Raw genomic sequence first — 16,687 nt, forward strand, 5'->3', positions numbered from 1 at the left:
TAGTATTCTTGATTGGCAGTTATTTTCCATTATCATTTTGAATATATCATTCCACTCTCTTCTTGTCTACAGAATTTCTGTTTAAAAAAATTTGTCAGTGTCTTATATAGGTGTTCTTTTACATGATGTAATTATATAGGTCAGTGTCTTATATAGGTGTTCTTTTACATGATGAGTCACTCTTGTTATTCACAAAATTTTCTATTTATCTTTAATGTTTGACTATAATGTGTCTTTAATGTGGACTTTATTGGGTGTCATTCTGGTTGGAGTCCCTTAGGATTCTGGAATCTGTATGTCCATTTGTTTTCCCTAATTTGGGAATTTCCATCAATTATTGCATCATATAAGCTTTCTGCCTCTTTCTTCCTCTTTTCATCTTATGTACATATTGACCCTTCTGATGAGTTTCCATCAGTTTCTTAGTCTTTGTTTACTTTTTTCCCCCATTTCTTATTTATTTTGTTTCTTTGACTTTGTCATTTCCCAATGACTTGTTCCTTGAATCTTTCTTCTGCTTTATCAAGTCTTCTATTGAAACTTTCCAGTAAAATTTTCAACTTTAACTGTTTCATTGTTTTTTTTAATTAAAAAAAAATTTTTTAGTTGTAGATGGACCCAATATCTTTATTTATATATTTTTACGTGATGCTGAGGATCTAATCCAGTGTCTCATGTGTGTGAGGTAAGTGCTCTACCATTGAGCTACAACCCCAGCCCTGATTCTTTTTTAATAAATATTTTTATCTCTGTTGATATTCTTATTTTGTTTATACATTATTTTGCTGTGCTCAGTAATCACTTTTATGGGGTTATTTTGAATTATTTGTCAGGTAATTTATACCTTCATTTGTTAAGGGTTAGTTTCTGCACAGTTCTTTTGTTCCTTTGATTGGCAATGTTTTCTTGTTTCTTTATGTGCCTTGTAAAGCAACCACCTCTCCTAGTCTATATGGACTACTTCTTACAGGGAAAGATCTTCATCAATCAGCCCAGCTAGAGATTCTAGGGATTTCTCAAACTTTTTCAGTGAATTTGTGTTCTCTGGCTCTGTGCACATCAATTCTCAATTAGGGGGATTTTCTGATTTTTTAAAATCAGGAGTTCCTAGTTTCTTGTTCCTACTCATATGTAGTTGTAGTATTGCAATTTCTCTGGGTCTTCCACATGATGACCAGCTCTCTTTTTTTTTTTTCAGCAGCCCCCAACCTTTTAGAGTATGCCAGCTTCTATTAGAGCTTCAAGTCAGAGGAAACAGAAGTTAGTCCTTCAAAAAGCAGGTACATCAGGTTTACACTCCAACTTTTTTTCCTTCCCAGAGACAAGCTGGGAATTGGGGTTTTCTTCTGTTTTTTTCTGTGCTGATGTGGGGGAAGCACTACGTCAATTGAGTGTGTGCTAGTTCAAACTTCACCTTTATTCTCAGTGACTTCCTGGATCCCTCTCCTGTATGTTTCTGTTTAAGAAGCAGAAACAAGTCCTTTGGGTAACCGCCCCCAAATCTGCACATTTGGTATATGTTTCAGTCTCTTTTCCTCCCTTGGGAGAAGACCACAGTTGTGAGTTTTCTCTGTCACACCATGCTGAGCTGGGGAAAGGGATCTTGTTGAATGGATACTACACTGGCTACTGGCTTTGTGATTGTCTGAGGTAAAGGAACTTTTAAAGAGTTTTCTGGATTTCTCACAAAGGAAATTGGTATATTGTGTATTGTATCTGTATATTGTTGAACTGGTGTTTCTGTGAGAGAAAGAAAGGTTCGAAACATTTTCTTACCATATATGTATTTTAAAAAATATTTTTATAAAAGAACAAAAAAGGTAGCTTTAAAATATTTTCTAGCAATCAAATACATGCAAAAAAGAATCAAGGGGTGCCGCAGTCTTGGCTGGGCACAGAATCACGAGCCACCACACAGCTTTGTAGATTCAAACAGCAATTCTTTATTCCAGAACTCACACCGGCCTCCACACACGTTCTGGGGCAATCCCAGTTCTGCTGCCACCCAATTCACCTACTCCACGAGGCTTATTTCCCAAAATGCTCTCTGAATCTCACGAGAGTTCAACAGGAGCTTAGGCAGCGGGAACGCCCTAATTCCAGCAGCAATAATCCTCAACATCGAACTTCCCTAAAATCCAAGGTCTTAAACTGGGAACGCCCTAAACCCAAGGATTGGGATACTTCCTCAAACTGCAGGATACACCCTAATCCTGGATCCACCCTCGTCCTTGGGCAGGGTCACCTAACATGCAATGTCAACAGCGAAATTAACATGGGGTACGCTGGCAAGGAAATTTCCTACTTGGTAATGGCCCTCAGCATCTCCCCCCTTCTGATTAATTAAACAACAAGCAATGTGGCTTAAGGACCGTGCCTGGTAGGTTGTCCAATTCAACATATGGTTCTTACCCGTCATGGGAAAACTGACCTTTAGGCGTCAGCCTCCTGTCTTAGGTTGAATCCACTGCAATCAGATCAACCCGTCACTGACTACCGGTCCAGCATTCAGCCAAGCTTGTGGAAAGGCCTATGCACCAGTGGGGGGGTGAGGTTTCTTGCCTCACCTCTGTTGGCCCCCAAATATCCTTGGTGCCAGTGGGGGGGTGAGGTTCTTGCCTCACCTCTGTTGGCCCCCAAATTTTAGACCATCACTAGTAGAAGGGAGGAGGATACAGAAATGCCACGACACCAAGCCAATTGACGGCTCCTTTGGAAAAATTGCGTCACTGGTGACACCATCAGCAAAGATATGCCAGCATTACCACAATTAACATGGGGTGCGCTGGCAAGGAAATTGCATCACTGGTGACACCATCAGCAAAGATATGCCAGCAGTACCACAATTCGCTGCATCAGATGATATTTCACAATGCATGCAACTGATATATAGTCCAGGCAAGTTCTGCAGGCAGTTCAAATCGGAGGAGTCTATCAATATGTCCATTTCCTCCCAAAGTAAATCGAGTCCTTGATTGAGCATAACTTGTTGAGTTATATTCATTGATGCATCAGTTTATACAGTTACTGTGATGGCTATCATAGAAGCTGTAGTTTGGTTTTATCTTAGTCTTCACCGGCACTTGGATGGAGATGGGAATTCTGGCAATGATGCTAAAGAGACATTATCCTGAACAGAATTATTAAATATAATGAAAAGGAAAGGTGAAAGTAAACAAACAGATCTGTTAACCTCCTAAAAAACAATCCTTAACAGCTGTTTACCTAATTTAAATTAGTAAGCAAACAGATCTGTTAACCACCTTTAAAAACAATCCTTAACAGCTGTTTACCTAATTAAAATTAAAGCACTTAAATCACGTGAATAAAAAAAAAAATTCGGATCCATTTTTTCATGAGCGCTCCTTATATATGAAATATGGACATACACACATACAGACATACAACACAAAACAGAAATGTGCACACATAACATACAACACATAAGACAATAAAGGCCTTGTAGTTTTACCTAGGTGAAATCTCCATTGCAATGTTTAAAAACTCCACAGTCAAAAAATAAAACACAGTCAAAAAATAAAACTGATCAGAAAAACATTAACCTAGGTTTGTATGAGCTCAAAAATAAAATAGAACTTTACGATGTGGGAAAAATGCAATAATAAAATAGATATTGAAAAAAGCACCATGGTTAATCACTGTCGCAGATGTAAGAATAGCCAAACTGGAGCTCTGGATATCAGCTGTTATGGATTTGAGTCAAATCATCTTCTTTTTCTGTAGAAATTGCTTTAGTTAATCTCTCTGGAATCCAAATCGGCTGCTGTTCTCCCTGCGGAAAAACACAGACGGAACCCCGATTCCAGACAATAACTGGATCAGGACCTTTCCATTGTCCTGTTAGAACATCTTTCCAAAGTACCTTAGGCTTATGTACATTTTTCGGATACATATGTCTTTCCGCAGCACTAAGTCCTGATGAATCCAAATTTAAAAAGTTTAGAGTAAAAAGGGTTATTTTAAGTTTATCTTTGGGGGATATATACCCCTTACCAATTCCCTCTTTTTGCTTTAATAGGTACGTTTTAATAGTTTGATGAGCTCTTTCAACTATGCCTTGTCCCTGTGGATTGTATGGGATTCCTGTTATATGAGTAATACCGAATGATGAGCAAAATTGTTTAAAAGAGGCAGATGTATAACCAGGACCGTTATCAGTTTTTAACTGTTTAGGAACACCCACAGTGGCAAAATTTTGTAAGCAATGAGCTATAACATCTTTAGTTTTTTCTCCGGCATGAAGGGAGCCCATCAAAAATCCAGAAGAAGTATCAACTGTAACATGTAAATATTTTAATTTTCCAAATTCTGGCAAGTGTGTGATGTCCATCTGCCAAATATGGTTAGGTATCAGTCCTCTAGGATTGACTCCAAGATTAACTTGTGGTAGAAAGGTCACACAATTTTGACATTGTTTTATTATATGCCTGGCTTGTTCCTTAGTTATTTTAAAACGCTTTTGTAAAGTATTAGCATTGACATGAAACCTTTTATGAAAATTTGTAGCTTCTTCTAATGTAGAGAAAATATGTACGTCATGTGTAGTTTTATCTGCTAAATCACTGCCCAAACTAAGGGCTCCAGGCAATCCTGTATGTGCCCTAATATGTCCTATAAAGAATGGATCTTTTCTGTCCCATATTAGACTTTGTATAGTGGAAAACAAAGAAAAAACAGTAGAGGAAGGGGAAATCCTACCAGCATCTTCAAGGGAATTAATAGCATTAACTATATATTGACTATCAGAAAATAAATTAAATACAGAATCTTTGAACATCACAAAAGCTTGTAAAACTGCATTAAGCTCTACCTTTTGAGCTGATTGTTTGGGTACTAAAAATGTAAAAGTTTGATCAGGGGTAACTACAGCTGCTGTACCATTATTAGACCCATCAGTGAATATATTTGGAGCATTCATGATAGGTGTTTTCCTTGTCATATTAGGAAAAATTACAGGATGCTTAGACCAAAAAGACAACAAAGGATTCGATGGCAAATGATTATCAAATGAAACATTAGATTTACACATGATTATTGCCCAAGTATTTAGCTCATTAGCTAACTCATCAATTTGATCCATAGTATATGGAGTAATAATTTTATTGGGAGAAATTCCAAACACTCCTTTTGCTGCTCTTATTCCTTTGAGTATTAATTGTCCTACAGCCTCAGGATACCTAGTAAGAATAGTGTTAGGAGAATAAGATAAATGTATCCACAATAATGGACCTTCTTGCCAAAATACTCCTGTAGGAATATTTTTTGTTGGTAGTACAATAAATAATAAAGGCAAACTTATATCAATTCTATCTAAATGCATATTTTCCATATAAGTTTCAATAATTTTTAATGCCTTTCTAGCTTTAGGAGTTAACATTCGGGGTGAATTTGGATCTGATGGACCTTTTAGAATATCAAATAAAGGTCCCAACTCTCCTGTTGGTATGCCTAGATAAGGCCTTATCCAATTTATGTCTCCCAATAACTTTTGAAAATCGTTGAGTGATTTGAGTTGATCTACTCGTATTTGAATTTTCGGTGGACGGACCATGGTTGAGGATAATAGAACTCCTAAATAATTAATTGGAAAATTTAATTGTACTTTATCTATTCCTATCTCTAGATTATAATTTTTTAATAAGTTCGTAAGTGTGGCATAACATTCCAGCAATATGTTTTTATCTTTATGTGCTAATAATACATCATCCATATAGTGAAATATTTTTAGTTCAGGATTTTGATTTCTAAGTGGCTGGATTGCTTTATTTACATAGATTTGACACATAGTTGGACTGTTAGCCATACCTTGAGGGAGTACTTTCCACTCATATCTCTCATCAGGACCTTCATGATTTAATGCAGGGATAGTAAATGCAAAACGTGGACTATCCTCGGGATGAATTGGAATCGAAAAAAAACAATCTTTAATATCTATAGATAAAACATGCCACGTTTTTGGTAAAGCAGACAATTGAGGAATCCCTGATTGAGCAGGTCCCATAATAACCATCTCATTATTAATGGCTCTTAAATCTTGCAATAATCTCCATTTACCCGATTTCTTTTTGATGACAAAAATGGGAGTATTATGGGGAGATACGGAAGGTTGTAAATGTCCTTCCGCTAATTGTTGTTTGACCAGATCATGGGCTACTTGTATCTTTTCTTTAGTCAAGGGCCACTGAGGAACCCACACTGGTCTTTCTGATTTCCAAGTAATTTTGATTGTCTCAGTGGCCCTTTCTGAAAATCCGACCCATGTCTGTCTGTTCCTTGATCTAATTGAATTGGTGCTGCTAAACCTTGTTCTTGTTTTCCTAATCTTTTTTCTTTCTTAACACCTTGTCTAGCCCTAGTAGTGGGCGCATTAGAATTGATGTTATTTGTTAACATCAAACCTAGTTGATCCAGGACATCTCGTCCCCATAGATTAATAGGAAGGTGATCCAAAACATATGGTTGTATAGTTCCTTCACATCCTTCAGGATCCTTCCAATCTAATACCATAGAACTTCTATGGGGATTAGTAGCCACTCCTAGGCCTCGAAGCGTTTGAGTGGCTTGTTGTAATGGCCAATGTTTTGGCCATTCTCGACGAGATATAATGCTAAGGTCAGCACCTGTGTCCAGTAGCCCATTAAACTCGTGCCCTTGAATATTTAGTTTTAGCATCGGGCGAGAATCTAAATTTAAAGACAACATAGCCCAGTCTACACCTGTGGAGCCTAATCCCTTAGAACCTCTTTCTACATTATGACTAGAGAACTTATTATGTAGGCTGGGTATTATTAACAACTGTGCTATTCTATCTCCAGGTGAAATTACTGATATACCTCCTGGAGAACTAGCTATAATTTTTATTTCACCTACATAATCGGGATCAATTACCCCAGGACTTATCATAAGTCCTTTTAATGTAGATGAACTATGTCCCAATAATAAGCCTACTGTTCCTTGGGGAAGAGGTCCTTTTACTCCTGTAGGAATGATTTGAACTCCCATCTCTGGAGTTAATACTGCTCTGGCAGAGGCGCAGATGTCCAACCCTGCGCTCCCTCGGGTTTGTCTGATGAGGGATTTAATGGACAATGTGTCCTGGGCACCACCCTGATGGTGTTGCTGGGTTCCTCCACTGCCCCGTATATTTGTGGTTTTGGGCCCCGGAGCATTGGGCCCCTCACTCCGTTTTTTGGCAATGAAGCCTGATGCCTTTCTCCACGATATTGTGGGTAAATACCTGATCCTTGTCTGTTTTTTGATAACGGAGTACCTTCTATGGTGGTTTGAGAACGGCATTCATTAGCCCAATGTCTCCCTCTACGGCATCGTGGGCAAATACCCGGTATTCTATTCCTTTGATTTCTAGTTTTGTTAAAACCTCCTCTTATAGGGCAACTCCTTTTAAAATGTCCTGTTTGTTCGCAATTATAGCATGTTTCTGGCCTGGCATCTAAAGCCTGTTGTACTGCAGCTGCCAAGACTTGCCCTTGTTCATTAATATCTCTACATAATTTAATATATGTGTTTAAGTCTTCATGTCTCCATGGTCTAATAACCTCTCTGCAGCAACGATTCGCTTGGTCATAAGCAAGTTGTTTTATTAATGGCATTGCTTGATCTGTATCCCCAAAAATTTTGGCGGCTGTTTGAATAAGCCTATCTACAAAGTCAGCGTAAGGTTCATTAGGTCTCTGTATTACCTTAGATAGCTGACCTTGTGAATCTCCATGTCCTTGTAAAGTCTTCCATGCCCTAACTGCGTCTACAGCAATTTGTGCATATACAGCAGGATCATATTCAATTTGTTGCCGTTGACCCTCATAAGGTCCTTTTCCTAAAAGCATTTCTAGATTTCCTTGAGGGTAACCAGCTGCTGCATTTCGCCTAGCTGTCTCCGTGCAAAATTCCTCATTGGCAACTTTCCATAACAAATATTGTCCTCCATTTAGCACAGATTTACACATGCTAGTCCAATCTGCTGGTGTCATGTCCAAGTTAATAATGGATTCGACCATGCTTACCGTGAAGGGAGCTTGGGGACCGTAGGTTGTTACAGCCTCCTTTAACTGCTTCACTGTTTTAAAATCTAAAGCACGGTGAATTCGCTGCCCTCCTACCTGTTCAAGTACAGGGCATGCTAATCTTTGAGGTCCTGTCTCAGGATCCCACTTATCAACTACGGGGTTTGAGGGCCACTCAGCTGTTTCCATCGGTGGGGCTGTTGGTTGAATTACGCCCTCTGGTAATAAAACGGAGTTAGTAATAGCCTCTTGTTGTGGCCTTTTTCCTAATAACCCCTTTTCCTTTAAATTTTCTTCCTCTGTCTGACTAGCTCGAGAGACCTTCTCTTTTGCTTGATCTAAAATGTCTTTCTCCATGGTCTGAATCTCTAACACTTTGCTTAACACCTTTTCGGTTTCTTTTTTACTAATTTCTAATCTTCTATAAGAATAACGCAACCCAATAAGATAACACAGAACAAAACCGAAACTGAATGAAACAAAAACTGAATAAAAATTCGCTGTATCAATTTTCTCTTTCTCTGGGCTGACAAACTTCAAACCTTGAGCCATCCATTTTTCCCAGTTTGCCTGAGAAATTTCTAGGGACAGGCAGCTTGAAACAAAAACGAAATGAATCAAAACAAGAACACATTGTTTTTTAAAATAGTCACCCATTCTCTCGCCTTCCCTCAGGGGCGAGGAATTTCACTTACCTCCAAGTTTCAGACGTTCCGCGTACAGGCCACCAAATGCCGCAGTCTTGGCTGGGCACAGAATCACGAGCCACCACACAGCTTTGTAGATTCAAACAGCAATTCTTTATTCCAGAACTCACACCGGCCTCCACACACGTTCTGGGGCAATCCCAGTTCTGCTGCCACCCAATTCACCTACTCCACGAGGCTTATTTCCCAAAATGCTCTCTGAATCTCACGAGAGTTCAACAGGAGCTTAGGCAGCGGGAACGCCCTAATTCCAGCAGCAATAATCCTCAACATCGAACTTCCCTAAAATCCAAGGTCTTAAACTGGGAACGCCCTAAACCCAAGGATTGGGATACTTCCTCAAACTGCAGGATACACCCTAATCCTGGATCCACCCTCGTCCTTGGGCAGGGTCACCTAACATGCAATGTCAACAGCGAAATTAACATGGGGTACGCTGGCAAGGAAATTTCCTACTTGGTAATGGCCCTCAGCAAAGGGGTGTTAATTTTAATAACATTTTATTTAACTCAATATATCCTTAATATTACCGTTTCTACATATATTTAATGTAAAGTTATTAATATTTACCATTCCTCATTTTGTATTATTTCTGAAACCCAGTGTCCATTCTACATTTATAGCATATCAATTTTAACTAACCACAGTTCAAGTTCTCAATAATCATATGTGGCTTACAGTAGTACTGCATTAGATAGCTATATCTATCATATAAACGTATCAAATGGATATCTATTATATAGATTTGCTTCTATAAGCACACAAATCAAAGCAACCACAATGATAACTTGGTGCCCTTTACAGGGGAGAAAAGCTGAATGATGAAAACACATTATCATATGCTTTTCTTGAAAGTTAGAAAAATACAAACTAGAACAATGACATGTTATTCTTTATCTATTGTGTTACCAAAACTGAAGAGAAAGAGAAAAAATTATGGAATATTTGCCTGGTTCTTTCTATGGCTGCCTTTTTTCCAAACAAAAAGAATATTCTTTCCCCTTCCATGTAATAATGAGCTAATTCTCATTTGTGTCTTCATTAGAATATAATGATAAGATGGTCATGTTAATTTTTTTCTTATTCTTACAGATGTGCCTCTGATGTCATCATACAGTCAATCAAACTTACCAGCTTACAGCTTTAAAAACAACAGGAATGGCCTGGGAAAGCTGGGAATGGAACCACCATTTGACCCAGCTATTGCCCTTCTCGGACTATTCCCTGAAGACCTTAAAAGAGCATACTACAGGGATACTGCCACATCCATGTTCATAGCAGCACAATTCACAATAGCTAGACTGTGGAACCAACCCAGATGCCCTTCAATAGATGAATGGATAAAAAAAATGTGGCATTTATACACCATGGAGTATTACACAGCATTAAAAAATGACAAAATCATGGAATTTGCAGGGAAATGGATGGCACTGGAGCAGATTATGCTTAGTGAAGCTAGCCAATCCCTAAAAAACAAATACCAAATGTCTTCTTTGATATAATGAGAGCAACTATGAACAGAGCAGGGAGGAAGAGCAGGAAGAAAAGATTAACATTAAACAGAGACATGAGATGGGAGGGAAAGGGAGAGAAAAGGGAAGTTGCATGGAAATGAAGGGAGACCCTCATTGCTATACAAAATTACATATAAGAGGTTGTGAGGGGAATGGGAAAATAAACAAGGAGAGAAATGAATTACAGTAGATGGGGTAGAGAGAGACGATGGGAGGGAAGGGGAGAGGGGATAGCAGAGGATAGGAAAGGTATCAGAATACAACAGTTACTAATAGGGCATTATGTAAAATTGTGGATGTGTAACCGACGTGATTCTGCAATCTGCATTTGGGGTAAAAATTGGGAGTTCATAACCCACTTCAATCTAATGTATGAAATATGATATGTTAAGAGCTTTGTAATGTTGTGAACAACCAATAAAAAAAAAGAAAAAAAAGAAAAAAAGAAAAAAATAAACAAAATTAACCCTAATCCTAACCCTAACCTAACCTGACATTTAACCCTATCCAATACCCTGAAACTAATAATAACCCAAGCCCTAACATTAACAGTAATCCAGACCCTAACTGTAACTCTAACATAGACATAATCCTAACCATATCCTTCACCCTAGTGCAAACTAACCCTAGCTATAACCCTAAACTGTACACTAACCCTTACCCTAAGCCTATCCCTAAGCCTAACCCTAACCCTAACTCTAGGCCTAATAGTAACCATCACCATAGCCTTAACCCTAGCTCTAACCCTATCCATTACCCTAATCATAACCCTTACTATAATGCTAACCCTAGGCCTAACCCTGACCCTATCACTAACTCTAACATATCAATTACACTAAACCTAACCTAAACCCTAGACCTAACAATCTCATTACCTTAAACCTATCCTTATGCTAATTCAAGCCCTAATCATAAATCTTAACCTAAACTAAACACTAAACCTGACCCTAAACCTAATAATATACCTAGCTCTAAACCTGACCCTTACTCTAAACCTAACCCTTACACTAGACTTAGCAAGAAAACTAAGCCCTAAATATGTCCCAAACCATAACCCTAGACCGAACACTAGCCCTGGCCCCAATTCTTGCCATAACCCTAAAACAAATCCTAGCCCTCAAACTAGCCCTAAACTTAGCCTTATTAAAAACAAACAAACAAAACAAAACAAAACAAATAAAAACAACAGGAATGGTTTAAATTTCTGTACATGATATGCTACTTTAGGATCGGCTTTCACTATAGTCAAAAAGCTTATTCACATTTCTGAGAGATATAAATTTTTGTCTTTTCTCACAGGTTGACTTTATGATTTCTATCCAAATTAATTTTTATTTTCCAATAGATTTGCCACCTATTTTTCAGTTTTAATGAATGATCTATAAGCAACTACCTGAAGGAATCAATCTTGATTTCCTTGAATTCTTTACTAAAAGGGATTCCTATAACTTTATTGTAATCTGTTTGAAAGTTTGGGTTTCTGTGCAGTGAGGATTTGTGACAGAGGCTTCCCTATAATGGATGAAATGTTCCCAGGCCATCAGCTGTAAGATCTGTTCATACAATTGCCTGTGGTTAGTTTTAGTCAAGTAGAGCCATTGATGAGAACAAATTTCTTTTCTGCAGTTTAATAAAAGGACTAGGGGAAATGCTCTCAAAAAATACAGAAAAAAAAGAAATGTTTTATTCCCTAGGTATTGCCATTTGAGAAGAGACCAGAACACAATGGCCAAACTGAAGAATGGATGTCATTGAAAGGAGAAATCTGGGCCAGACCAGCCTGGGGCATAAGGAATTGTGTGGATCCAACCCTTCTGAATATCACTTAAAAGGTTTTCACCAGATGTACACACCTTAAAATGATGTTTCTAATTGTTCTTCTTTTCCCTTTTCCCCCCTTTCACAAATCACAAAGAAAAAAGGATGGTGGTGTTGGGGAGCCCAGTAGGGAGAGTTAGGTAGGAGCCAGTTCTGAGAAGAAAGAGCATGGTCAGAATGTTAATTTCACTTTATTATCTTACCCTCTGCAAACAGACAGTGAATGCTCCTGCTCAGAATCTGGGGATTTTTGATCAGGAATAGCAGCTTGTCTGGTATGGTGGTATTATCTAAAAAATCTCCACCAGCAAGGGCAGGAGAAAGAAACAAAAGCCTATCAATTCTCCAAGGAGGGAGCTCACCAGTAGATTGAGGAAAGATAATAGGCTCTGCTCACTTTAGCTGGAGTCTTTCAGCTTCCAGAACAAGAAGGCACTTTAAAGAGACGTTGAAATACATACTGTAATTACTTCTGGGAAAGAAAACAGGCCGAACTGTACTTACATCAACACCCAGAGTGAAGGAGGCCTTGAACAAGTTATTGTGTGCCTCTCTTCCTGTGTCTTCCTCCCTCCCTCCCTCCCTCCTTCTCTCTTTCTTTCTCTCACACACACAAATGCACTTCATCACCACATACTCCCTGGGGACTACCATCAGCTGTTGAAAGCACAGCCATCTTGAATTGCTAAAGTTGGGAAAGAACCAGGGAATGAGACTGCCTTGGTTAGACACAGGCAGAGAATCTGTTTTTCTGAACCTCCTATCTTCCCAGGAAGATAGAAAGAAACACATGTTTTCCTTTTTATTTTTGTTTCCTCCATATTGGACTGCTCAGACCACGTCTGGCCTAACCAGGTGGCTTTGGGGCTGCTTCTGTTCAACTGAAAATCAATGATAGACGTGCCAACTTTTTTTACTGAGCTCCAGACGCTCACACATGCTATCACAGCTTCACCAGCTCAGAGAACTACTTCATCTCCAAGGGTTACCAGTCACAGTCCTGGGTCACTTCAGAAGTTTAGGGGTTCATGTTTGGCCTGCACCTCAGTGCTCCTATCTTTCATTTTCTTGTTAAGCAAATTCACTGGTCTACCAAAGGGAGGAGGTGTTGCTAGCCCATACCTCTGCCAAACCTATTTAAGAACATTCACCCTCAGTCCTGCCCCACTTATAGTCACTGTTGGGAATAGAAGAGTCCTTTGCCAGGGTGTGCAGATCAGTCAATGGGGTACAGGATTAGAACTTGCTGTGAGCTTAATGTCCAGGATCCCCTGCATACGTCTGTCAGAACAAAGACTTCCTCTGATCCCTTAGATATTGCTGAATGCTGCATCACAATCATTCAGGTTGTTGTTAAAAATGCATATCCCCAAATCTCACTCCAAACTTATTAAATTAGGTTAGGCCTGGGAACCTGCATTTTAACAGAAGAAGAATAGCTTATGTTGCAATGATTAAGATCACAAACTCTGGAGACTACCTGTTCCCTTCATTAGTTTTTGTGTGCTGTTGGGGGGTATTTTGTTGCCTCTTTTCTCATGAACTTGATTTTCAAGAACTCTTAAGGTGCTTGTTATGTAATACAAGTAATAGCTAACATTTATGAAACTTTACTGTGTGCCAGGCATGACTCTAGGCACTTTTAATGGATTTACTCATTTAAGTTTCTCTAAGAGGTAGATAAGAAGGTGACTTTAATTCTTTAAAATCAAGTTTGCAATTCACAGGTTCATGTGTTCATTTTGATTATCGTACTGCTTTTTGCTCAGCTTTCCTGAGTCCTTATGGGTTTGAAGCTCTGTGTCATTCCTCCAACCTGATTTCCTCAAACTTATACCCTTTTCACCCTCTTATACGTCTTTCTGACGCTCCTCTGGGGTGCTGGGAATTGGAATCTAATCCAGTTACTTCCTGCCCTTCAGAAACAACAGGCCCCTGAGAACAGGGCTGCTGCTGTCCACTTGAGAAGGACCCACTCCCCAAATGGAGAGAAAGGAATTTTCTGTATTTGGAGCTCAACTATAGGACTGGAAAGCCCAAATCATTTCATATAAGTCTCTGTCAGTGACATTTCAATTACAGCCCTAGCTACTAGATTTCTTTGGCCGCAGTGTGTGGCCTTTCCTTAGGGACTCCTTTGCCTTTAAGGAAAATAACTATCCTGATTTTTCTTCTAGACTATTCTGCACCGACAGTCTTAGGTCCCTGGAATTCACTCAGTCTCAGATAAACCAGCACGGTTGGCACCCTCAGTCCCTGTTTTACTGGATTGGGTCTCTGGTATGTGGAGCCAAGATGCCCAGACTGGGGTCTGGATGTATCCATATCTATCTACATTCAGAGGTATGAAGTTCTGAAAAAGAGGCCCCTGATGCTATTGATTTAGGTATGGAAAACATAACAGCACTTTCTGTTTTCAGGGCTGACAGGGAGCAGAATTACACTGAGCTCCTTATATTTTCTGTAATTTGATAGGGATCTGAGGAATTTCACAATATGATGCTTCCTCGAAGGCGCTCCAAACTTGTATTCTGCAGTCTGCGATGTTTTCTGATGTGAATAATAGCAAGAGCTATAAATATCAATTCTTCCCTGGGTCTGGAGATTTCTATGCTGATTGCCTTTGAGTTGGAAAATGGTAGAAGAGCTTGCTTTCCTATTTTCCCCAGAAGGAGAGATTCGAGAAGGAGAAAACAAGAAGCTAGATTTTTATAGAGTTGTAGAAATTACAAAGGTTGCCAAGGTAGTTATTCAACACCCAGAGACAACACACCATCTCAGCCTGTTTCTGCATATATATTCCTCAAACCCCAGTAGGCATGAATAATAATATAGAAATGAAGGAAATTACTTGAAGGAAATTGCCTGAGTGGGACTGTTACAAGAGGAGAGTAGGGCTTACTTAATTAAAGCACAGTTTAATTATTGCTATAACTTAAGGCGATGGTGTGCCAAGCAATAAGGTAGGGGTATGGGAAGCCTGGGACCTTGTTGGCTAACAATTAATTTCTAATAGTTTGAGGGGGGTGGTAAGTCATGATTAAATACAGGAGTAGGCTGATAAATGAATCATTAGGGAAGTGCATTTTTAACTAAATGGAAATGAGTCTAGGAAGAATGGAAAAAATCATTATAATGATTATTCTGTGGCCTTGTTAGGGCAAGGGGGGGTGGTGTGGAGGATGTTCTCTAGGTCAGAGTAATAGACAAAAAAACTGAGGCAGATACTGCCTCTTGGATGGAATCCCTAGGCCCTGGTTCAGTGCAGGGGGGTGGGGAAGCACGTATCAGCAACAGGGCTGCATAGAAAAGTCCTGTGCCTCACCTCTTCTTGGGCTCACACCCTACTCCAAGCCACCACCCGTCTCTGATGCCTCCAGCTGGCTGCTGAGCCCTGGGATAAAACCCACACCAGGCCTCCCTCGTCCTTGCCCAATTTCTGGCAAAGCTATTCTCATACCTGCACTTCCGGTTTTCTGCTCTTGTTTCTGTTTTTCATTTGTCAACTGGGAAGGAAAATTCTGACTTCTTACCACCTCAAAATAATAAAACCGTAAGATAAAACAACATATATATGCATCAGGGAAGGAAGAGATTTATCTAGGCAAAGGTGAAGATGAGAACAGGAATATAAAATGTTATTTTTCATTTAAGAGAATTGTCCAAAGTAAATGAGGAGGAGAAGAATGGGAGGGAAGCTCTTGATTGATTCAGTCATATGGATTCATATTCAGATACATATATATGAATATATTCAGAGAATAATTCAGAGAATTCCCATACACCCTTTGCTCAAATTCAACAATTGTCTTGATGTGTTATGACTTTTGTTCTTGTCCTTTCTCTCTACACCACATACCCACAGAACAGACACATTTTTAGGAGAGGTTTGGTATTACCATGCTTTGTCTTTCAGTGTGTTCCTCCTGAGAACAAAGATCTTCCTTTGTGTAACCAGATTAGTTATAAGATTTGAAAATTTAACATATATATAAAACACATACTTTATCAAATAGATATTTCAAATTTGTCAATTGTTTCAGTAATGAGCTTTTATGCCCCGATTTTTTTTCCTTTCCAATTCAGGTTACAGTCCAAGATTATGTTCAATTTTATGTTTCTGTATTCACCTTTAATTTGGAAATTGTTTCTCAGCTTTTCTTTATCTTATCTAACATTGGAATTTTTGAAGGAAACAGGAAAGTTATTCTATAGACCATTTTTCAATTTGGATTTATCTGATGTTTCTTTATAATTAGTTTCAGGTTATACATTGATGGCAAAAATACCACAAAACTGATATTGTGTCCTTCTTGGGGTAGGTACTCTGGAGGAACATAGACCCCATCTGCTCCTAATTTCTGAAGTACCTTTTGATTACACAGTTGTGATTCAATTTCTCCACTGTAGAATTACTATTTTCCCCTGTGCTACTAGATACCCATTCTGTGAGGAGACATATTAAGACCATGTAAATATCCTGTTTTCCATTCAACTTCCTCTTCTGCCTCTCAGATTTAGTACCTATTGAAACAATCTCTACTGTGATGGATTCAAAATAGTGTTTTTTAACTCTGTCACTCTGTATAACTTATCAGATGGTAGA

The sequence above is a fragment of the Spermophilus citellus genome, assembly GCF_964194105.1.
Source record: "Spermophilus citellus genome assembly, chromosome: 16".
In the NCBI taxonomy this organism is placed as follows: Eukaryota; Metazoa; Chordata; class Mammalia; order Rodentia; family Sciuridae; genus Spermophilus; species Spermophilus citellus.